The sequence below is a fragment of the Anolis carolinensis genome, chromosome 3 (genome assembly GCF_035594765.1).
Source record: "Anolis carolinensis isolate JA03-04 chromosome 3, rAnoCar3.1.pri, whole genome shotgun sequence".
NCBI lineage: Eukaryota > Metazoa > Chordata > Lepidosauria > Squamata > Dactyloidae > Anolis > Anolis carolinensis.
Window position 1 is genome coordinate 165,868,047 of NC_085843.1, and position 25,069 is coordinate 165,893,115.

Here is a 25,069-nt window from a genome sequence, read left to right on the forward strand (position 1 = left end):
CAGGAAAGTTAAAGCAAATATGACAGAGTGATTCATAGAAGCAGGAATTTGCAATGTAGTCGGGGTTGAAAGGGGGGGGCATTTGGGGAGGAAGGCGCTTGTGTCTGTATCAAAGGAAATGAAATGTTTGCAATATTTTCCAGTTGATAAATTTATTAAAAGCATTTCGGAGTTCTGTAGCCTGAACATTGCTGACATAAACAATCCTTAACCTGAAACAGATTAGGCTCTGGGGTGAAGGCAGAATTAGAAGGGGCGGGGGAATTATTAGCAATCATAGATTTCAGAAATTGCCAGAAGGTCATTGTGACCCGTAATTAATGGAATATATTAGCATTGCAGATTTTTTTTTCCCCATCAAAAGGGTAAATATGCAATCATCTGCTTTGTCCTCCAGGGCAGTATTCTCCAAAACATCCTACCTTAGGGGATTATTTACCAAAGAGCCCCTGGGCATCTGGAGCAGAAACTTAGCTTTTTGTAGAACAGAGGTTCTCAACCTGGTGTCCCCAGATGTTTTTGGCTTTCAACTCCTAGAAATCCTAACAGCTGGTAAACTGCCTGGGATTTCTGGGAGTTGTAGGTCAAAACATATGGGAACCCCAGGTTGAGATTCACTGTTGTAGAACAATGTTTTTCACTCTCTAGTCCTCTGTGTGTTTTGGACTTCAGCTCCCAGAATTGCTGATCCTTGGCCAAGTCAGCTGAGGCTTCTGGGAGCTGAAGTGCAAAACCCTTGAAGCACTAGAGCAGGGGTCCCCAAACTATGGCCCGGGGGCCGGATGCGGCCCTCCAAGGTCATTTACCTGGCCCCTGTCCTAAACTTTAGACTTAGAGTTGACATAAGTCTACCTGGTCTTTGGAGGTCTCTTTGCTTACTTATAGCCTTATGAGATCGTCTAGATGGTCTTTGAAGGTCTCTTTGCTTAGCTACGGCCTTATGAGACCATCTAGATGGCTTTTGGAGATCCCTTTCCTTACCTATGGTCCTATGAGATGGTCTACATGGCCTTTGGGAGCCCCTTTCCTTACCTATGGTCTTATGAAACCATCTAGATGGTCTTTGGAGGCCTCTTTGCTTACATATGGTCTTATGAGATCGTCTACATCAGGGGTCCCCAAACTAAGGCCCTCCAAGGCCATCGGCCTGTCCTCTGTCCAAAACTTTAGACTTAGGGTTGACCTAAGTCTGAAATGACTTGAAGGCACAAAACAACAGCAATCCTAATTTTGGACTATTTCATCATAATCCCCTTTCCCCCAACAGTCTGAGGGTCTGTGAAGTGGCCCTCCAATTAAAAAGTTTGAGGACCCCTGCACAAGAGTTTGGGAATCACCATTGTGGATATTTCTGGGAAGCGTCGTGGAATAGTCTCGGGTCAGGAGTCCATCAGGGTTTTTTAAGGCTTCACTGCAGATCTGTGTAAAATTAAGGGGCATACAGACCAGAGCTTCCCAAACCTTTATGTTGGTGACACATTTTTCAAACATACATCATTTCATGACACAGTAATTTGGTTTTACTAGCAAATCAGAGCTTAAACCAATGCTATATTAGAGATAAGGACATATACATATACTGGGGCTGGGCTGTGGCGCAGGCTGTTGAGCAGCTGCAATAAATCACTCTGACCAGGAGGTCATGAGTTCGAGGCAAGCCCGTGGCGGGGTGAGCACCCGTCAATTAAAAATGTAAAAAAATAGCCCCTGCTCGTTGCTGACCTAGCAACCGAAAGATAGTTACATCTATCAAGTAGGAAATAAAGTACCACTTATAAAAGTGGGGAGTCAAGTTTAACTATTTTACGACCTGGAATGAGGAAGTGCCGTCAGAGTGGATGATGAAGCAGCTGCTCCCCCCTGTGGCCAGAATCTAACATCCCCTCAAAAGAAGGTTAAATTGCCTCTGTGTCTGTCTGTCTCAGTCTCTGTTTGATGTGTTTATGGGCATTGAATGTTTGCCCTATGTGTGTATAATGTGATCCACCCTGAGTCCCCTTCGGGGTGAGAAGGGCAGAATATAAATACTGTAAATAAATAAATAAATAATACATACATGTATGGGGATGCAACATACCTCCTGAAAGCTTTTCATTTACATTTTCAAAATTATATGATTTATTGCTTATTTTGCATAGACTCAGAGTTTCTCATTATACAGAGAGTTTTTGAACTGCTAGGTTGGCAGAAACTGGTGCTAACAGCGGGAGCTCACCCCACTCTCCAGATTTGAACTACTGACCTTTCAGTTAGCAAATCCAGCTGCTCAGTGGTTTAACTTTGACCGCAGGGATATACAGTGATGCGAATATGCACATTAAGGCTCTTGTATAAGGTCTGGTGGATGAATGACATAAGCACTTTGCATTGTTTTAAACTTTGTATATTGTATTTTATGACTGTTTTAACTGTTTTAATGTTTTAGTTCATTGTATAACGGTGTAACGGCATCAATTGCCACTTGTAAGCCGCCCTGAGTCCCCTCGGGTGAGAAGGGCAAGGTATAAATAATTGAATAAATAAATAAATAAAAATTCAGGCAAAATTGGGTTTTAAGCACACCTTTTAAACACATGTTTTCTAGCTGTTAATGTGAATCAGTGTGCATTTTGATGAAAGCTTATTTAGCCACCCTCCCTTTGATCCTGTTTTCTTCTGCATTTTAGGACCTTAGCAGGACCCATAGACCAGTGGTTCTCAACCTAAAATTTTGGCCTAGGACAAAACAACAAAACTACACATCCCAGAAACACTAAACTTGGCAGCACAACCCCTCATCCATGCCTCTATGTTCATACAACAAGAAGAAAAGAAAAATAAAGTCCTAAGTAGAGGGAGAGGAATAATGGTTTTTATCCAATTGCTGCCAGTTAGAAGGCCAAGCTCCACCCACTTGGTCTCCTAGCAACCCACTCAGCCCAGAGGACAGGCATAGTTAGGCCTCACTAGGCCTCTTCCACACTGCCTATAAGATACAGATTATCAGATTTTAACTGGATTATATGGCAATGTAGACTCAAGGCCCTTCCACACAGCTATATAACCCATATATAATCTTATATTATCTGCATTGAACTAGATTATCTTGACTCCACACTGTCATATAATCCACTTCAGTGTGCATTTTATACAGCTGTATAGAAAGGGCCTCATTACTACCACTAATTCCTCAATACTTTATTTCCCATACCACCATACTTTGCCACAGCAACGCGTGGCTGGGCACAGCTAGTAGACTATAAAGGTATTATAGCCTGACACCACTTGAATTGGAGCCCCCGGTGGCACAGTGAGTTAAACCCTTGTGCTGGCAGGACTGATGACTTAAAGTTTGGCTTGTTGCCGTTTGAATCCAACCCAGGGAGAGTGCGGATGAGCTCCCTCTGTCAGCTCCAGCTCCATGCGGGGACATGAGAGAAGCCTCCCACAAGGATCATAAAAACATCAAAAACATCTGGCCATCCCCTGGGCAACGTACTTGCAGAGAGGCCAATTCTTTCACACCAGAAGTGACTTGCAGTTTCTCAAGTCACCCTTGATAAGAAAAAAAACTTCACTTGGAACTGCCACAGCTTGCTGCTGCTACTCAGTCGTTTAGTCGTCTCCGACTCTTCGTGACCTCATGGACCAGTCCACGCCAGAGCTCCCTGTCGGCCGTCACTGCCCCCAGTTCCTTCAAGGTCAAGTCAGTCACTTCAAGGATACCGTCCATCCATCCATCTTGCCCTTGGTCGGCCTCTCTTCCTTTTTCCTTCCATTTTCCCCAGTATCGTGATCTTTTCCAAGCTTTCCTGTCTCCTCATGATGTGGCCAAAATACTTCAGCTTTGCCTCTAATATCCTTCCCTCCAGTGAGCAGCCGGGCATTATTTCCTGGAGGATGGACTGGTTGGATCTTCTTGCGGTCCAAGGCACTCTCAGGATTTTCCTCCAGCACCAGAGTTCAAAAGCGTCTATCTTCCTTCGCTCAGCTTTCCTTATGGTCCAGCTCTCGCATCCATAGGTTACGATGGGGAATACCATTGCTTTGACTATGCGGACCTTCATTGCCAATGTGATGTCTCTGCTCTTCACTATTTTGTCAACGTTGGCCATTGCTCTCCTCCCAAGAAGTAAAGTCTTCTGATTTCCTGGCTGCAGTCTGCATCTGCAGTGATCTTCGTGCCTAGAAATATAAAGTCTGTCACTGCCTCCATGTTTTCTCCTTCGATTTGCCAGTTATCAATAGGTGTAGTTGCCATGATCTTGGTTTTCTTGATGTTTAACTGCAACCCAGCTTTTGCACTTTCTTCTTTCACCTTGGTGATAAGGCTCCTCAGCTCTTCCTTACTTTCGGCCATCAGAGTGGTATCATCTGCATATCTGTTATCGACCGCGTTTGGGGGATCGGGCCCCTTTAGAAGGAAGCCGATCCGGTCCTGAGGGAACGGACCTTGGCGAAGCCAAAAGAAGAATATAACCCGCAATACAACCTGAAGCCTGAAATGAAGAAGGTCCGCCAAGTTGAAGGAAAATCCGCCAAGGAGTTTTTATTGAGCAATTCAGCTGAAAAGGACGCTAATAGCGATCATTCAATCTACTAGCGTAACATATGTTTCAAATAAAGTCATATTTATACAATGTTTCGGTCTGACAGCCCTTTGAATTTCCCGCCCCGCTTCCCTGCCCATCTGATCGCGGATAGGCTGAGAGGTTGAACGAGGCGGGCTTTCGTTTCCCGCCTTGCCCTGCTGGCCCAATGGGGAGCCGTTTTTTGTCCCCCCTCGGGCCAATCAGAGAGGAGGAGGCGGGAGCTATAGAAACAATGCGGTGACCGGACAGGAAACATCGGATTAATTCTGGCCCAGCCAATTTCTAAAGGAATTAATGACACCCATCAAGGATGTCCGGGGTCCTGTCACGTTCGCAGATTTTAGATATGTCTTTGGGGTGTCAGACAGGAAGTGGTGATGGGTGGTGATGAGCCATCATTGACGGCCCCACAGGGTGCCTTCCTGCGGCGTCCTGGCCTGAGATGTGACAATGTTTGCCTTGGGGGCGAGTCACCTTTAGGAGTTTGGTGACTCGCCCTATATTGTCCATGCGATCGGAATGAGATGGGATTAAACTGTGGCAGATTATCCTTTTGTTTTTGGGAAGGGAGGTCTGAGCCATGGGGCTAGAGTTCAGGTTGGGGTCATAATATTTCCCATTTGATTTCATGATCTGTCAATTATATGGGATAAAATGAAAATTAAAAATAAAGTTGGAATATAAACCCAGCTGGGAAAAACACATATTTTCCGGGGATCCCAAAGAGTATAAATACATATAGGCAGATAGGTAGATAAAGGAGATAAAGGAGAATCCATAAAGGTGGGTGACATTGCATAAAGGGGAATCATGAATGATATACACAATAGAAATAAGCAATAGAAAACATTTGATAAGGACGAAGTTCACAACATCTGGGGAATCCAATATAGAAGTGGGGTTCAAGCAGCATGATTTCACAATTCATGAAGTTAGCCCAACGATTTGAAATTCATACAACAGTGAGTCATGTACATAGAATATGAAAATTCACAAATACATGAGGGGAAAGAGTTCATAAGGAATTCATAGAGATGGCATGGGGAAGGGGCACATATGGGTTAGTAAGTCTTTGGAGGTATAGGATTTCATAAGTCCAAGGGGTAGGTGTGGGGAAGAGTGTTCTTCTCTTTCATAAAATTATGAAATTATGAATGAAACGTGGAGGGCCCCCGTCCGGGCATCTCCTGGCAGATGTAGAGGGTGAGGGTCTTTGGAGAACTATGTCTCCCCAGCGAGAGAGCGATCCCCCCATCCCCATTTCACAGAAAGGGGCCAGGGAGAACCATTCCGCGAGTCGCGGGGAGAGAAAAACCCGGGATAAAGCAGCAACTTGGCTTGGAAAGAAACGCGGTTCCGTTTGACAGTCAGCTGTTGAGATGCCGAAAACTGGACCGATTCCGGGTCTGCTGGTTGTCTTCGAGTCAGGAGCCTTAGAAAGGGTTAAGACTAAAAGAGGAGCGTTCTAGGGGTAATTTTGATAGAGATATGAGCCAATTTATATCGACCGCCATGTTAATCTATGGCAGGGAAACCTCAACCGGAGTTTAAAGGGACGGGAGGGAGAGAGAGATTGCATGCAAAGGAAAGGAGTCAGAGAAAAGATACAAAATAACCAGATAGAGAGGGTTACTGTTAAAATAAATGCTACTTTTATTGGGGGGATTTGTTACATAGTTCAGGGAAGAGGAAAATGAAGGAAAAAAGGTCTTTTAATAATAGTCTGTTGCGGTCCCGCTCCGTTCTTTTGGGGAGTAATCTATGGAACTTTCTGCTGCGTTTTCAAATCAATTTGAAAGCTGGGGTGACGGTCATCATATTTAAGGTTGTTAATGTTTCTTCCAGCAATTTTAACTCCGGCCTTGGATTTCTCAAGCCCCGCATGTCGCATAATGTGTTCTGCCATGCCATGGAATCTTATGTGTTCTGCTTAATGCCATGGAATCTTAGAAGGTTTTGCTAGGTGACAAGCCCTCTTTGAGAGAGAAGGCCAAAGGCCAGGTAAAACTACAACTCCCATGATTCCATATCTTTGAGCCATGGCAATTAAAGTGGGATCAAACCACTTTGATTCTAAAGCAGTGGTTCTCAACCTGGGGTCTCCAGATGGCCTACAACTCTCAGAAATCCCAGCCAGTTTACCAGCTGTTAGGATTTCTGGGAGTTGAAGGCCAAAAGCATATGGGGACCCACAGGTTGAGAACCACTATTCTATAGTGTTCAAGAAGAGAACCAACACTGTGTGGCCGCACAATGAAATCAGGTAGACGAGACAAGCTATCTTTCAGGAAAAATGTTTCTAATTTTTTTCTTAAAACAAGCCATAATAAGTATCCCTTTTTTGGGGAAATAAATTACTTTCTCTTTAATTCAAGGCATACTGTTTTGAATGAGCTCTCCCTCCTGCCCCACCGCTGCCCAGCCATGGTTGCAAAAGAAATTAATTTGTTGCTTGTTGCTACACATTGGCAGGCTTTCTGCTCCAAGAATGTAAGCAATCTTTCTTTGTTTTCCAGATATAGTTAATCTGGCAGTTAAAATACTTTGGAAACATTTTGATGACTTATCTGGAAAAGTAGCTTTGGCGTTTTTCAAAAGAGAGAGAGGAAAAAAAGCTTAGCTCTGTACGCAAGGGGAAGATAAAAGATACAAGAAGTGTTTGTTCTAAGCGATACTATTCATTTAGAGATCATAATGTAACCCCACCCAAGCAATTATTGTACCGAGGGAACAAAAAAAAAAAAGAACTGAGAAATCTCCTTTTAGTGCTCTTTGACACAGTCTTGACTTGGGAAACAAAACAAAACTATATTCAGCCTATTACTGTAACTGTTGAGTACATTGCAAGCTGTTTTTATTAGAGTCAGCTGAATCCTGTTTTGCATAAAAAAGGAGGCCTGTTTGACATCAAGAACACATTTCCATTAATACGACTTTGACAAAGTAAAAATAAAATCGCATTAAGATGATGTAAGTAGATATGACAACGAAATCTCTGTAAGATAACTTTGGCTCAGCAATTTACAGTCAAGTCTCTACAGGAAGGAAAGCAATAGAATTTTACACCGAGGCTTTTGCCTGTTTGGAATGTTTGTTGGTGTGTTTTTTTTCCCGAAGGGCGATGTAATGAAATCTTTTGTCCCAAAGCAAGCTAAGAGCAGATCGGGAGAGAATGACTACATCAAACGGGAACACAGACTTTATTTTTAACCGTTATAGTTTTGCACAGTAAGAAGGGAGATGATAGGCGCGAAGGATATTTTTACAAGAAGACAAACAAGTTCTGTTCTCCTGCCTAGAATCGTTGCAATTGTTTCGGGGGACTTTCCAATTTCTGAGCAGCTGACAACAAGGTTTTAGATTACATGGCAATTTAGGAATGCATGAAAGGTTACTTAGTGCCAGTTAATATAATGGAGCGTGACCCTAAACTGTGAACTTTACAGCAAAGGAAAAAGTGCGTTTTCACAAATCTGTTTGTTTTTAAATTTTCGTGTCCTTAACAGTTTCGAATATAATCCTTACTCACAGGATATGTCTCTTAATTATGTATATATCAAAAGGCATCTTTGATGTCTTTCTTGTTAGATTAGTAATTAAAAGGAAGGCATTGATGGATCTAGATAATGCTGTGGGTTTTATGACTAATCGGGTCTTGGCAGCTGCAATATTTTCCTTTGTAGTAGAACTTTAATGTTCTTTTGGCCTTATATAAATTCCCCTCTCCCTTTCGCGTTACGCAAGCTACTTATGAAGTATTACAAAAGACGTATTACACAAAAATTAGTACTTTGGCTTAATACCAGACCAAATAAGGAAATACATGTTTTAGTCTGTGCTAGCCGGAAGTCATTCCCTTTGGGACATAATTTTGAGTAAACCTGTATATGATTGCTCTATAACATAGGCCCCTTCCACACATCTGTATAAAATCCACATTGAACTGGATTATATGACAGTGTGGACTCAGATAATCCAGTTCAAAGCAGATATTGTGGATTATCTGTCTTGATATTCTGAGATCTAGGGCTGTGTGGAAGGGCCCCTAATTATCCAACCAGTTTAAGCATATTGATCTATGTATGAAAAGGTGCATCTACATTGCAGAATTAATTCAGTTTGATACCAATTTAATTGCTCCGTCTCAATGCTGTGGAATCCTAGGAGTTTTTGGCTTTCTCTTCTTCTTCTTCTTCTTCTTCTTCTTCTTCTTCTTCTTCTTCTTCTTCTTCTTCTTCTTCCTCTTCCTCTTCTTCTTCCTCCTCCTCCTCATTATTATTATTATTATTGACACAACGGCATTGTATGACAAGCAAACAAGATAGATATGCTGGATTTCGTATCACAAAATCACAAATCGAACACTTCCCAAGTGTTTAGGACTGTGTGATGTATTTTCGGATGATGCGTGCAGATCCCAGTAGGGTGGCCTTTTGCAGTTGGCACATCGTAATTTTGTCAATGTCTATTGTTTCCAAATGCCGGCTGAGATCTTTTGGCACGGCACCCAATTATTATTATTATTTTATTATTATTATTTTATTATGACACAGCAAACAAGATAGATATGCTGGATTTCACACCACAAAATCACAAGTTGAACACTTCCCAAGTGTCTAGGACTGTGTGATGTATTTTCGGATGATGCGCACAGATCCCAGTAGGGTGGCCTTTTGCAGTTGGCAGATCGTAATTTTGTCAATGTCTATTGTTTCCAAATGCCGGCTGAGATCTTTTGGCACAGCATCCAGCGTGCCCATCACCACCGGGACCACCTGCACTGGTTTCTGCCAGAGTCTTTGAAGTTCAATCTTGAAGTCCTGATAGCGGCTGAGTTTTTCCTGTTATTTTTCGTCAATCCAACTGTCACCTGGGATTGCGAGATCAATGATCCAAACCTTTTTCCTTTCCACAACTGTGATGTCTGGTGTGTTGTGTTCCAGAACTTTGTCAGTCTGGATTCGGAAGTCCCACAGTATCTTTGCGTGTTCATTCTCCAATACTTTTGCAGGTTTGTGATCCCACCAGTTCTTTACTGCTGGGAGGTGGTACTTGAGGCATAAGTTCCAATGAATCATTTGGGCCACATAGTTGTGCCTCTGTTTGTAGTCTGTCTATGCGATTTTCTTACAGCAGCTGAGGATATGATCAATGGTTTCATCGGTTTCCTTGCAGAGTCTGCATTTATTATTATTATTATTATTATTATTATTATTATTATTATTATTATTATAACCTACAACATCACAATTGGCTAATAGCACCCTCTGGTTGTTAAGCTTTGCACGTCAAGTTAACTTGGTCCAAGTGACAACAGATTCCCCTTGGATCTGACATGCTTCCACACAAGGCTTTTAATATCAAGGCAGAAAATCCCACAATATCTGCTTTGAACGGGGTTATCTGAGTCCACACTGTCATATATTCCAGTTCAAAGCAGATAATGTGGGATTTTATTCAGCTGTGTGGAAGTGGCCTCAGCCCCCTTCTACACTGTCATATAATCCAAATTATCAAAGCAGATTATCCATATTATCTGCTTGGAATTGGATTATCTGAGTCTACATGGCCATATAATCCAGTCCAAAGCACATAATCTGAATTTTATATGGCAGTGTAGAGGGAGCCAAAGCGGTTAGTGCCTTACCAAACTACAAATACCAGGATTTAAGAGCTGTTTAAGTGGTGTCAAACTGTATTACTTCCACAGTGTAGGTGCATTCTAAATAGGTGTGTATGCACATGTTTTTAACTGACCATCCCTAATTTAAAATCACATTTCTCTCTCTTTGGAGACTATTTTGGCTCTTGGATATTCATGCTATAATGAAGAGAAGGAAACATAATAGGACAGAAAAGCTCAGTAGGGACTTTTGCTGATTCAGTTCTACATTGCTGTGGTTATTATGCTGTCAATATACATAAGACTATTTATTTGAGCTATGTCGCAATTCTTCTCCAAGGAGCTTGGTGATATGCATGTTTTTCCTTATTTTACCTTCACGACAACCTCACAAGGAAGGTTAGGTGAAGAGAACAGTGACTGATCAAAGATTTTCCAGGGCCCTTCCACACAATCCTATGTCCCAGAATAGGTAAAGGCAAAGGTTTTCCCCTGACGTTAAGTCCAGTCGTGTCTGACTCTGTGGGTTGGTGCTCATCTCCATTTCTAAGCCGAGGAGCCGGCATTTTCCGTAGACACCTCCAAGGTCATGTGGACGGCATGGCTGCCTGGAGCGCCGTTACCTTCCCACCAAAACAATACCTGTTGATCTATTCACATTTGCATGTTTTCGAACTGCTAGGTTGACAGAAGCTGGGCCTAACAGTGGGAGCTCACCCTCCTCCCCAGATTCGAACTGCCGATCTTTCAGTCAGCAAGTTCAACAGCTCAGTGGCTTAACCCATAGTGCCACCAGGGGCCTATATATCCCAGAATATCAAGGCATAAAATCTCACAATACAGTAGAGTCTCACTTATCCAACCTTCTGGATTATCCAACACATTTTTGTAGTCAATGTTTTCAATACATCATGATATTTTGGTGCTAAATTTGTAAATACAGTAATTACAACATAGCATTACTACTTATTGAACTACTTTTTCTGTCAAATTTGTTGTATAACGTGATGTTTTGGTGCTTCATTTGTAAAATCATAACCTAATTTGATGTTTAATAGGCTTTTCCTTAATGGCTCCTTATTATCCAACATATTCGCTTATCCAACATTCTGCCGGCCCGTTTATGTTGGATAAGTGAGACTCTACTGTATCTGCTTTGAACTGGGTTACCTGAGTCCACACTGCCATATATTCCAGTTCAAAGCAGAAAATGTGAGATTTTATTCAGCTGTGTGGAAGGGGCCTCAGTGGGGCTTTTAACCTGTCGGTGCATCTACACTACAGAATGAATGCAATTTGGCATCACGCTAACGACTGTGGCGCAATATTATGGAATCATGGAAGTTGTAGTTTTACAAGGTCTTTAGCCTTCTGTGTCAAAGTGTGCCGCTGGGCCCTTCCACACAACCCTATAACCCAGAATATCAAGGCAGAAAATCCCACAATATCTGCTTTGAACTTGGTTATCTGAGTACACACTGCCATATAATATGGATTTTATACAGATGTGTGGAAGGGGCCAAAGAGTGCCATGGTCTCACAATATTACAATTCCCAGGATTCCGCAGAATTGTTTCATAGTAGTTAAAGTGACATCAAAATGCATCAGTTCTACAGTGTTGAATCATCTTGTATCTCCCTCTCCTAACCTGAGGTTATAACCAGTGCACCATGTTGGATCTTACCAAAAGATATACAGTAGAGTCTCACTTATCCAACACTCACTTATCCAACATTCTGGATTATCCAACGCATTTTTGTAGTAATGTTTTCAATACATCATGATATTTTGGTGTTAAATTCGTAAATACAGTAATTACTACATAGCATTACTGCGTATTGAACTACTTTTTCTGTCAAATTTGTTGTATAACATGATGTTTTGGTGCTTAATTTGTAAAATCATAACCTAATTTGATGTTTAATAGGCTTTTCTTTAATCCCTCCTTATTATCCAACATATTCGCTTATCCAACATTGTCGGCCAGTTTACGTTGAATAAGCGAGACGCTACTGTAACACCAAAATATATATTTCCATTATAAACAAAGTGATATTATAGGTCTCTGACTTCCATTAAATGCTGGCAGTAATGGAAACATCAAAGACAGGAGACGGGGCATTATTTTGATTTTGTTTCAGTTAAGACTGGGACCTAAGTGTTCCCTACTTCCATCAGACTTTTTAAAAAGCCCCAAAACAAACCATATATTAAAGTCTTTGCAATGTACACATTTAAAAATTAATTCCACAGTTGAAAGGCAAATGGTGATTCAACTGAAATTTCTTTGATCACTGAATTCCTCTCTATACAGTGGATCTGTGTTGTCTATTTTGAATAAATACAATTTAAATAATTACTCATCTTGCTGTGCTGTGGGACACATGCTAATTTTAGGAAAGAACCTGTCCTGAGTGGATTAGATTCCCAGAGACTTTGATGTGTCATACTTTTCCTCCTAGCAGTATTATTTTAAAAAAAAACCCTAAAAGGCAAGGTGCAGCTAATTTCAACTTTCTGAACCTTTGATGCATTGTTAGTGAAGTTGCCATGATAAACAGCAGGTGTCTCCACTTGGCTGAACTAAAGCTTTCAAGGAGGGCCCATGGAGGGAGGGAGAGCTTTAGGTTGCCCTGAATTCCTTTGGTGTCTTTGCTTTCAACTTCTATTGTGTGGTGGTATAAACAAAGATGGCAGTGATGTATTTCTGTATAGGTTTAGATTGAGAGCTTTTGAAAAAGGATCATTTCCCTGGAGGGTACATAGGTTAGCTAAAACTGGATTAGTTGGCCAACAAAGTATAAATCAAAGCAAATCAAAACCCAGCACAATGTGCCTTTTAGAATGTGCAACTGTTGCATAACAATGAAGAGAATGTAGAACAGCTCCTAGGAATGATGCTGCATTTTCAGAATCATTATTTGGTGCAGGTCCGGTTATGGCAATGGTTCTCAACCTGGGGTTCCCAGATGTTTTTGGTCTTCAACTCCTAGAAATCCTAACAGCTGGTAAACTGGCTGGTATTTCTGGGAGTTGTAAACCAAAACACCTGGGTTGAGAACCACTATGACACTCTAACTGGAGGTCAGCTGTGACCAGTAGTGCTGCAGAATTCAAAGAGGCATGAATGGAGAGCTTAAGGGAGAAACATGCCAAGAGGAAGGCACATCAAGCCAACCCTGACCGGGACCGCCTTCCACCTGGAAACGGATATCTTCACTGTGGAAGAACATGCAGGTCAAGAATAGGTCTCTTCAGCCACCTACGGACCCACCCCCAAAACCCCACAATTGGAGGATCATCATCCTTTATCTACAAGGGATCGCCTATGTAATAATAATAATAATAATAATTTTATTCTTATATCCCGCCCCATCTCCCTGGAGGGACTCGGGGTGGCTTACATGGGGCCATGCCCAGACACGACAGCACAAATCAGATAAAACATTAAACATTAACTAAAAACATACAGGTACTGAAGGGACTATTTATGTAGAAAGATAACTGAAGGATTCTGTTTGTAGGCTTTGGGCTTGTATATATACACAGTAAAATACTGATTTGAATGAATGGTGCTGCAGTAAAATTATAGCCTACCCACATTGGCCTCTCATTCACACACTTGTCAGATCTAGTGTACATGTCCTTTACTCTCAAACTTGGGGTGGGGCAAAGAATGAATATGTTCTGTTTATATATTTTAGATGTTATGGAAATTGTATAGCTTCAGTAGTGCCCAGAAGCAGGGCAATAGGGTGTGGGTTGACTAAAATTCCACTGTTTGTTGAAACTTCCTTCATCGGTATGGGTGAATACGTTCTATAAGAAACTATATTTACTAATAGGTAACTTCAATGACAAGACTGGACAGGGAAATATAAAAAGGAACATAGATTTTTTAAAAGAACAACCAAACTGCACAAACTAGGCCAAAAGATTGTAAGTAAGTCCTTTGCCTGAACCCAGAAGCTGTTTACTATTTCCGGTTCACTGGTTGTTGTTGATTATTGTTTTTACTGTGCATGTTTTTGTTTTATATTGTTTTATGATGTTGTATTTGACTTTTAATATGTCACATTTTAGCTATGTTGTGGAGATTTCCCCATGTAAGCTGCCCCGAGTCCCTTCAGGGAGCTGGAGGAGGGATACAAAAATAAAGTTGCTGTTGTTGTTGTTATCTGATGTGGCCCCTTCCAATCCTATGATTGTATGACCACATTGCTGCGCATAAGCATCATGTCTAAGTAGTACCAAATTCACATCCATCTAGCACACCGTTTCTTAAACTGTGAATCACGACCCCAAATGGGGGTCCCACTTAGCTCAATGTTGGGGTCATTTGGCATGCCACCTAGTAGTTGTTTTAGACATTTGTAAAAATCTGTTGTGCAATGTTGACTCTGCAAAAAATGCTTCAGCTGTACTTCATAAAAAATATTGGCCTATTCAGGTTGCCTTACAAATGCTGATTTGGTATCAGTAAATGTTTGAATTTTATACCTATTTTATATACCTGAGGTGACATAATAATTCATTTTCAGTCTCTCCTGTTTCATCATTCACTGGAAGTGGCTTGAATGGTGTGGCTAATTAACGTTGTTGTGTTCCCTTTGGGATCAGTTCTGGAGGATACAATGGAGGGGGAGAAGGGTTAGATCGGTTTCCGGTCCCAATTCAAGGTGCAGGTGATTACCTATAAAGTCCTAAACAGCTCAGGACCTGCCTATCTTTGTGAACACAGTTGGATTTTGGTTGTGTGTATATGAAATGTAAATCAAGTGTTTCTGCTGTTTTGCAAGTGTGTGTTTCAGCAATGAAACAGTTAACAGCAAGCCAGCTGTGACCTATGAGACATGATTTCCGGCCTTGGAGGTAGGAACTTCCTTCGGACTAAGGAATGTGCCTTCTTATCTCTGTTGAGCTGAGAGACGAGTCAAGCAGAAGAATGCCGGCTTCAAGCTATGGACTTTGCTGTTTGTAAATATCTTTGTTAATATTAAATAAGTGTTTGAACTTCAGACTGCAGATGTCTTTGAGTCTGACTTTGGAGGAATTGGTGAGGGCAGAAATACACCAATTCATCAGGGTGCTGGTCCGGAGCATGATTGATCGATGGTGTTTGAAGAAACCTACCCAACTCACACCCTGACCCCGGCTTTTGCATTCTGACAAACACATCTTCCCCTATGAACCCACACGGGATCTAAGATCTGCTGGGGAGGCCCTCCACTCGATCCCACCTCCGTCTCAAGCGCGGTTGGTGGGGACGAGAGAAAGGGCCTTCTCGATGGTGGCCCCCAGGCTCTGGACATCCCTCCCATCCTGGATTCCTTCTGGAAGAATTTGAAAACGTGGATGTTCACAGGTGCCTTCTCATAACTGATCATTGATTGTCCATGTGCTTTACCTAGGCCTTGGTCATTCCATGCACTTTATTACCTTTAGTTGTTCCCATCCCTAGCCACCAAAGAATATGCATTTTCAGATTTCCATTCCCCTTAAAATGGCCCATGGCCTATGGAGCTTGACTACGGATTGGGATTACTGTCTATGTTTGAAGTTATTTTAACTTTTGTGAGAAGTGTTATTATATTGTGATTTTATTGTGCTACTGTTTTTATTGATGTAATACTGCTTTGGGCTTGTCCCAGTGTAAGCCGCCCCAAGTCCTTCGGGAGATGGAGCAGGGTGTAAATAAAGTATTATTATTATTGACACAACAACATAGCATGACACAGCAAACGAGATAGATATGCTGGATTTCGTATCACAAAATCACAAGTTGAACACTTCCCAAGTATCTAGGATTGTGTGATGTATTTTCAGATGATGCACGCAGATCCCAGTAAGGTGGCCTTTTGCAGTTGGCAGATCGTAATTTTGTCAATGTCTATTGTTTCCAAATGCTGGCTGAGATCTCTTGGCATGGCACCCAGTGTGCCCATCACTACCGGGACCACCTGTACTGGTTTCTGCCAGAGTCTTTGAAGTTCAATCTTGAGGTCCTGATAGCGGCTGAGTTTTTCCTGTTGTTTTTCGTCAATGCGACTGTCACCTGGGATGGCAACATCAATGATCCAAACCTTTTTCTTTTCCACAACTGTGATGTCTGGTGTGTTGTGTTCTAGAACTTGGTCAGTCTGGATTCGGAAGTCCCACAGTATCTTTCCGTGCTCATTTTCCAATACTTTTGCAAGTTTGTGATCCCACCATTCTTTACTGCTGGGAGGTGGTACTTGAGGCATACGTTCCAATGAATCATTTGGGCCACATAGTTGTGCCTCTGTTTGTAGTCTGTCTGTGCGATTTTCTTACAGTAGCTGAGGATGTGATCAATGGTTTCGTCGTTTTCCTTGCACAGTCTGCATTTTGGGTCATCAGCTGATTTTTCGATCTTGGCCTTAGTTGCATTTGTTCTGATGGCTTGTTCCTGGGCTGCAAGGATTAGGCCTTCTGTCTCCTTCTTCAGGGTCCCATTTATGAGCCATAGCCAGGTCTTCTCCTTGTCAGCTTTTCCTTCAGTTTTGTCAAGGAACTTTCCATGCAATGTTTTGTTGTGCCAGCTGTCAGCTCTAGTTTGTAGTGCGGTTTTCTTGTACTGGTTTTTTGTCTGCTGTGCTTTGAGGAGTTTCTGATTTTTGACTTCAATCAAATCAGGTTCTTCACTTTGCTTTACGTATTATTATTATTATTATTATTATTATTTATCTATCAGAGGAAATACAGCTCTGGCTTCTGGTTAGTAATGTTAGTGACAATGCTAATATTTGCAGTCATATGCAATGCTACAGCAGCATTGCTTTCCACTGTATATTGGATATACTATCTTGCTGATAAAGACTGAGCAGCTGAAAAAACGACCCAAATGTTTTGCTAGACTGGTGGGCCCTGCACAGGTTTTCTTTTAAGTCTAGGAGTGAGATGTGTAAAGAATCAAAGCAATGCTGCATCTCTATTGCTACATCGTGATTTAGTTGTAGTCAAAATCCAGTAAAAGAGGTGTTAGATGGCTTTTACATTAGCCAGATGGTCTGCACACAATTTACCTGGCACAAAACATGCCTCCTAACCCATGTGTGCTGAAGTATTTGCAGGAAAACATGAACATTCGTCCAAAATGGAACAGATTGTGGCACCGACATCTTGTACACATATGTTTCTAGAAACACCAATTGGCATCCAGATTAGTTTTCTAAATGGTCTCAGGGAAAAGAAAGAGAAATATAAAGTGGGGAGTAAGGGATGTCAGCTGGCATCAGACATTTGCTGTTTCAGCATCTGTTGCTAATTCTGTTAATTTCTGTTTCTATAGGGATTTTTCTTTCTGATTGAATTTCTTTAAAAGAAAAAAAGATTTCCTTTTGCTCAGTCGGCTTCAGTTAGAAAGAAGCGGTGGATACTGGCACAACATTGACACAAAAGTGCTGAATGACAACTACATTTCAGGAGATGATGCAACTAGCTGAGTTAACAGGGTATACATCAGAATCACAGGTAGTAATAATAATAATAATAATCTATATAAATATATAAATGTAATTTACGTTTTATTATGGAGTAAACAACAAATCACACCAAATTTGACCACAAAATACATACTCATCCAAATTATGTCTTTCAAACAAAAAAACCTAGAAAAATAAAGTTCAAATTAGAGGACAAGGAAAAGCCATTTTTTCCCTAAATGCCAGTTAGAAGGGTAGGCCCCACCCACTTCGTCTCCTAGCAACACACTCAGCAACAATGGAGCTCAGGGCATCTTCACTCAGGCCTCTTCTACACTGCCTATAAAATACAGATTATCTGATTTGAACTGGATTATATGGCAGTGTAGACTCAAGGCCCTTCCACACACCTATATTAGCCAGAATGCTAAGGCAGATAATCCACAATATCTGCTTTGAACTGGATTATCTTGAGTCCATGCTGCCATATAATCCAATTCAGTGTGGATTTTTTACAGTTGTGTAGAAGGGGCCTCATATAATCCGGTTCTAAGCAGATAATAGAAGATTATAAATATAATATATAATAATTACTATGGTATAATAATACAGAATAATATAATCTCTAAAATCAGGACAACAAATAAAGAGCAACACTCTGAAAACAGGGGAATTCCAGAAAGGAAACAACCAGGGCCAGCTAACACCTCCCAACAAAAGATTGCCCCAGGCAGGAAGCAGGCAGGCTTTGAAGCTGCAAGGCCATTAAATGCTAATCAAGGTGGCTAATTGCAGCATTCATACTTGCCACACTGAGAATATTCATTGCTATTCATCCAGGGCAACCAAGGATTCTGCAAGGTAGAACGCAGCCAGGCTTGCAAGCAGCAAGGCTATTCAGTGCTGTTCAACCTGGCCAACCAAGATTTCCCCTAGATAGCAAACCCTCAGGTTTTGAAGCCACGAGGCTACTCCATCCCATTCAACCTGCCCAAGAAAGGATGCCCCTATATAGAATGCGGCCAGGCTTTGAAGCAGCGAGGCTATTCAGTGCAATTCAAATTGGCTAAAAAACAATTTCTCTAGAATGCAGCCCTCCAAGCAGCAAGCCTATTCCATTGCATTCCAGCTCACCAAACAAGGCTTGCCTGTGGCACAGGCTGTTGAGCAACCAGCTGCAACAAATCACTCTGACCAAGAGGTCATGAGTTCGAGGCCAGCTCGGAGCCCCGCGTTTGTCTTGTCTTTGTTCTATGTTAAGGCATTGAATGTTTGCCTTATATGTGTAATGTGATCTGCCCTGAGTCCCCTTCAGGGTGAGAAGGGCGGAATATAAATACTGTAAATAAATAAATAAATAAGAAGAAAACGGCCAGGCTATTGGCAAGGCTATTCACTGCTATTCCACCTGGCCAACAAATAATTCCCATAAGCCACAGCAACACGTGGCCGGGCACAGCTAATAATAATAATAATAATAATAATAATAATAATAACAACAACTACTTTATTCTTATATCCCTCCCCAGCTCCTTGAAGGGACTCAGGGTGGCTTACATGGAGACCAGGCCCAGTAGAACAGAATTAAAATATGGCACCATAAAATACATTGCATTACAATCTATATATAAAAATCTGTTCTGTCCATTTCTACCATAATAAAAACAGTGAAACTACAAAACTCAGAACCATGAAACTTGGCAACAAAACACATGGCCCTCCCTGCTGTGTTTAGACAACAAAACCAAAACACAATTCGAAATCCATGTCCCTTAAAATCCCAAAATCCAAAAACAGCTATGTGCTCATACGCAGGGATGGCCCCAACCCCCACCCTTGGAAGACATATGGGTATTTCAGCAGTGTGCGAGCAGCCCAATCGCCGTGGCAGATGGCTTGCCTCACACTGGGGAAGACGACGTGGCTGAGGAAAAAAAGGGGCAAAGCTTTCCCCATCTCAAGCATCCAAAAACTAATCTGTGAGGGACAATCGGACATTTGCGAACGCGCCCGGTTGGGGGGGGGACAACACTCTGAAAACAGGTGAATTGCACACAAGAAACAAACAGGGCCAGCTAACACATCCCAACAAAGGATTCACCCAGGCAGGAATCAGCCAGGCTTTAAAGCTGCAAGGCCATTACATGCTAATCATTCTGGCTAATTGCAGGATTCATACTTGCCTCCAACAGACAAAAAAACCAAAACAGAAATACTGTATATTAACAAGCTTTAGGAAACAATATCCCCTAATGGCGCAGCGCGTTAAAGCGCTGAGCTGCTGAACTTGCGGGCTGAAAGGTTGCATGCTCGCATTGGGGAAGCGCAGTGAGCCCCCACTGTTAGCCCAAGCTTCTACCAACACAGAAGTTAGAAAACATGTAAATGTGAGTAGATCAATAGGTTCTGCTCCGGCGGGAGGGTAACGGCGCTCCATGCAGTCATGCCAGTGGCCACATGACCTTGGAGGTGTCTATGGACAACACCAGCTCTTCGGCTTAGAAATGGAGATGAGCACCAACCCCCAGAGTCAGACACGACTGGACTTAATGTCAGGAGAAAAACTTCACCCTTTACCTTAACTATACGCTATTTCCCATACCACCATACTTCACCACAGCAACGTATAAAACATCATAAAAACAAACTATCAACAACCAACAACCAGGTAAAAGGTAATTATTTCCCATATCACCATACTATGCCACAGCAACGCATGGCCGGGTACAGCTAGTAATTTATATTAGAATAGTAAAGGTAAAGGTTTCCCCTGACATTAAGTCTAGTCGTGTCTGACTCTGGGGGTTGGTGCTCATCTCCATTTCTAAGCCGAAGAGCCAGTGTTGTCCATAGACACCTCCTAGGTCATTTGGCCGGCATGACAGCATGGAGCGCCGTTACCTTCCTGCTGGAGCGGTACCTATTGATCTACTCACATTGGCATGTTTTCGAACTGCTAGGTTGGTAGGAGCTGGAGCCAACAGCGGCTGCTCACGCTGCTCCTGGGGTTTGAACCTGGGACCTTTCGGTCTCCAGCTCAGTGCTTTAACCACTTCGCCACCGGGGCTCCAACAACCAGGTAGACCCTTATGTTTTTGGACACATCATGAGTTAACATGACTCACTAAAAAGACAATCATGCTCACTTAAGCTGAAAACAGCAGGAAAACAGGAAGACTTGTTTACAGCTGGATTGATAGGAGCCCCTGGTGCACAGTGGGTTAAACCCTTGTGTCGGCAAGACTGATAACTTGAAGGTTGAGTTATCCAACCCGGTTCGAATCCAACCCAGGGACAGTGTGGATGAGCTCCCTCTATCAGCTCCAGCTCCATGCAGGGGACATGACAGAAGACTCCTTAAGGATGGTAAAGATCTAAACAACTGGGTGTCCCCTGAGCAACATCCTTGCAGAGAGGCCAATTCTCTCACACTAGAAGTGATTTTCAGTTCCCCAAGTACTCCCAACATGAAAAAAAGCTGGATTGATTGATCTGAGGAAGCCGCAGCCCTGAATATGCAAGACCAGGGCTGCCACAATTCTAAGCTGTCTTGTAGCAACAATGAATCTGTATGCCTTGCCTTTTTTTGCCCATTTGTTCCCAGTTCCAGAGCTTGGCAAGGTGACTTTTTTGGACTGGATATTCCTGGAAGTTGTAGCCCCCAAACAGTAATTTTTATGCCACTCGTAAGGATCCTAGTGTTGAACCCAGAACATCTTATTCAAATTCCTACTCATTCATGACATGACAAAACATTATCAACCACAGCACTACTGCCATGGTTTAGAACAGACATAAGGCAATTTTTTAAAAAAATTACAACTCCTGGACTTCTCGAACCAGCATGGCTAGTGGCTTGTCTTTAAAATGAAGTATTGTAAAGTACAGTAGAGTCTCACTTATCCAAGCCTCTGGATTATCCAAGCTGTTTTTGTAGTCCATGTTTTCAATATATCGTGATATTTTGGTGCTAAATTCATAAATACAGTAATTACAACATAACATTACTGCGTATTGAACTACGTTGTCTGTCAAATTTGTTGTATAACATGATGTTTTGGTGCTTAATTTGTAAAATCATAACCTAATTTGATGCTTAATAGGCTTTTCCTTAATCCCTCCTTATTATCCAAGATATTCGCTTATCCAAGCTTCTGCCGACCCATTTAGCTTGGATAAGTGAGACTCTACTGTAGTTGTCTTTTGCCATTTTTAAAAGAGTTAAATCCCTTTGATTTCACAGATTTGTATTCCTTCATGAATTTTTATGTTGCCTTTCAAAACAAACCAGTTTTCCCAAGACACTTTCAATCAATATCACAAAACTAGTCTCTAAAAACAAGTTTTCTTGAAATGAGTAGTATAAATCATTCTGGCCAATGATCCAAATCAAACAACAGAATCCTATCACAAGTTAAAATTGGGAACAGTAACAATTTATGCAGACTTAACCGACTGAAAGCTGGCAAGCATCTTACATTCCAGTCAGAGAAACATTTACTTGTGTGTCAATTATATTATCTGTATTGCATCTATATAAAGCCCTACATAGATATAAATCATGAAGCATTTGCACATTCTTTCTTCATTAGCTTCATCAGAATTCAAACAGCGGAAGGGTTACAGAGTTGGCAGCACTGGCACGAATATACAGTCCAACTTTGGGGAAATGGTCATATGTACTTAAGGAATTCTAGGAGCCGTAATAATAATAATAATAATAATAATAATCATCATCATCATCATCATCATCATCATCATCATCATCATCATCATCATCATCTTTATTTTTCTATCCCGCCCCATCTCCCCGAAGGGACTCGGGGCGGCTCACAACAGGGACAAGCCCGAAACAACGACACAGCATATTTGACAAAACTTAAAACATTTCAACGATACACAAAATAAAATAATGGAAAATACATTAAAATCCAAGCAGATAAAATCAGAGTAATTAAAAGCAAACCAGCAGGGCCGGGTTCCGTAAAGTGCTGTATCATGGAAATGAGTAATAATAGAAATAATAATATTTAATAATAATAAGAGTAATACATGTAATAATAATAATAATAAATACAGGAAAATACAAGTAATAATAAAGAGTAAAATAATAAATGCCAAAAGATCTGAGTCGGCATTTGGAAACAATAGACATTGACAAAATTACGATCTGCCAACTGCAAAAGGCCACCCTACTGGGATCTGCACGCATCATCTGAAAATACATCACACAGTCCTAGACACTTGGGAAGTGTTCGACTTGAGATTTTGTGAAACAAAATCCAGCATATCTATCTTGTTTGCTGTGTAATAATAATAATAATAATAATAAGAAGAAGAAGAAGAAGAAGATCGGAGTGAAATAATAAATGTATTAATAATAATAAAAATAGAGTAAAATAAATGTAATAGTAGCAACAATAATACAGTAAAATAATAAATGTAATACTAACAATAATAATAATATCAGAGCTGTAGTTCAAAATATAACGTTTCCTAATATTGCTCAATGCATGCAGAAAAAAAAGAAAGATTGTGGTCTGGTGTAGTAAGAAAAATGTTAGGGTAGAACAAGGGTGCACAAGAATCCTGTTTTTGGGTAAGGAGCAGAGCAAGATCCTAGGATGGAGAGGAAGCTCTTTTGAAGGAAACCAAATGTCCAAAGGCCCACCTCTCTTATAGTGCCACCAATCGGTCATGCCATTCTGACCATTTCATGTTGGAAAATATCCCCCCAGTATGACGATTTGAGTGTCCCCAGGTACTTTCCTTCCAAATATAACTTATATTTGGTGGTCATTGTTTAAGTCTATCCAGCAACAGCCACATTTTCCACTAGGTCCCTGACCAGCATGATTTGGCTTTGGAAACAGAACCGGCCCTAAGTAATTTTTAGGAGAATTTTGCCCCCCCCCTCCCCACAAACCAGGCTTCGGCTGCGGGCGAGGCCCCCCGGCCCCAAGGCACACTGGGAAAGGCCGCTGCAGAGTTCTTTCCCTTCTTTCTCTCCCTTCCACCTTTCCATCTCTTCCTTATCTTTCTAGGCTCCTTGAGGGAAAGGTGACCTGATTCTATGGTGTTACTTTCAATTACTGAAAGATTTGATGACGTGGTGGCACAGTGTGTTAAAGCGCAGGTACCAGGTTCAAATCCCGGGAGCGGAATGAGCGCCCGCTGTTAGCCCCAGCTCCTGCCAACCTAGCAGTTTGAAAACATGCCAATGTGAGTAGATCAATAGGTACCACTCCAGTGGGAAGGTAACGGCTCTCCATGCAGTCATTCTGGCCACATGACCTTGGAGGTGTCTACGGACAACGCCGGCTCTTCGGCTTAGAAATGGAGATGAGGACCAACCCCCCGGAGTCGGTCATGACTGGACTTAATGTCAGGGTAAAACCTTTACCTTTTACCTTTACCTTGATGAGGCAACACTTAAAGAAGGAATTCTAAACTCACAACAACAACACTTTTTAGGCCAAATTACAAAGAAGGCACTTTTTGCCGCTGTGCATTACATTCACCAGCAATTTTTTTTTTTTGGTTTCAGTGTCTTGAAAATTGAAATGTGCATTAGATTCAATGCTGCACTAGATTCGAGTAAATACAGTTATAGCTGTACAGTAGAGTCTCACTTATCCAAGCTAAACGGGCCGGTAGAACCGTGGATAAGCGAATATCTTGGATAATAAGGAGGGATTAAGGAAAAGTCTATTAAACATCAAATTAGGTTATGATTTTACAAATTAAGCACCAAAACATCATGTTATACAACAAATTTGACAGAAAAAGTAGTTCAATACGCAGTAATGTTATGTGTAATTACTGTATTTACGAATTTAGCACCAAAATATCACAATATATTGAAAACATTGACTTCAAAAATGCATTGGATAATCCAGAACCTTGGATAAGCGAGTCTTGGATAATTTATTTTATTTATTTACAGTATTTATATTCCGTCCTTCTCACCCCGAAGGGGACTCAGGGCGGATCACATTACACATATAGGCAAACATTCAATGCCTTTTAACATAGAACAAAGACAGACAAACATAGGCTCTGAGCGGGCCTCGAACTCATGACCTCCTGGTCAGAGTCATTCATTGCAGTGATTTATTGGCTGCTCTCCAGCCTGTGCTACAGTGAGACTCTACTGTATTTTAAAGATGGATTCAAAGCTCAAATGTGTCAGGTATGCAATATTGTTTAGATAGCATGAACAGAATAATTTTATTAATGTCATTTGCCCTGTATAGATCAAAATAGTAAACTTCTGATTCATCTGTGGCAGCTGCTGCTGGGATGGAATTAAAAGGCTGCTATTTTAGCAAGTAACCTTCTAAATAAAAAGTTCATTATTTTCTTCATGAATGTACTATTTTAATGCATTTTCTTTTCCTTAAAGCTCTTGCTGTTTATACATTTTTAA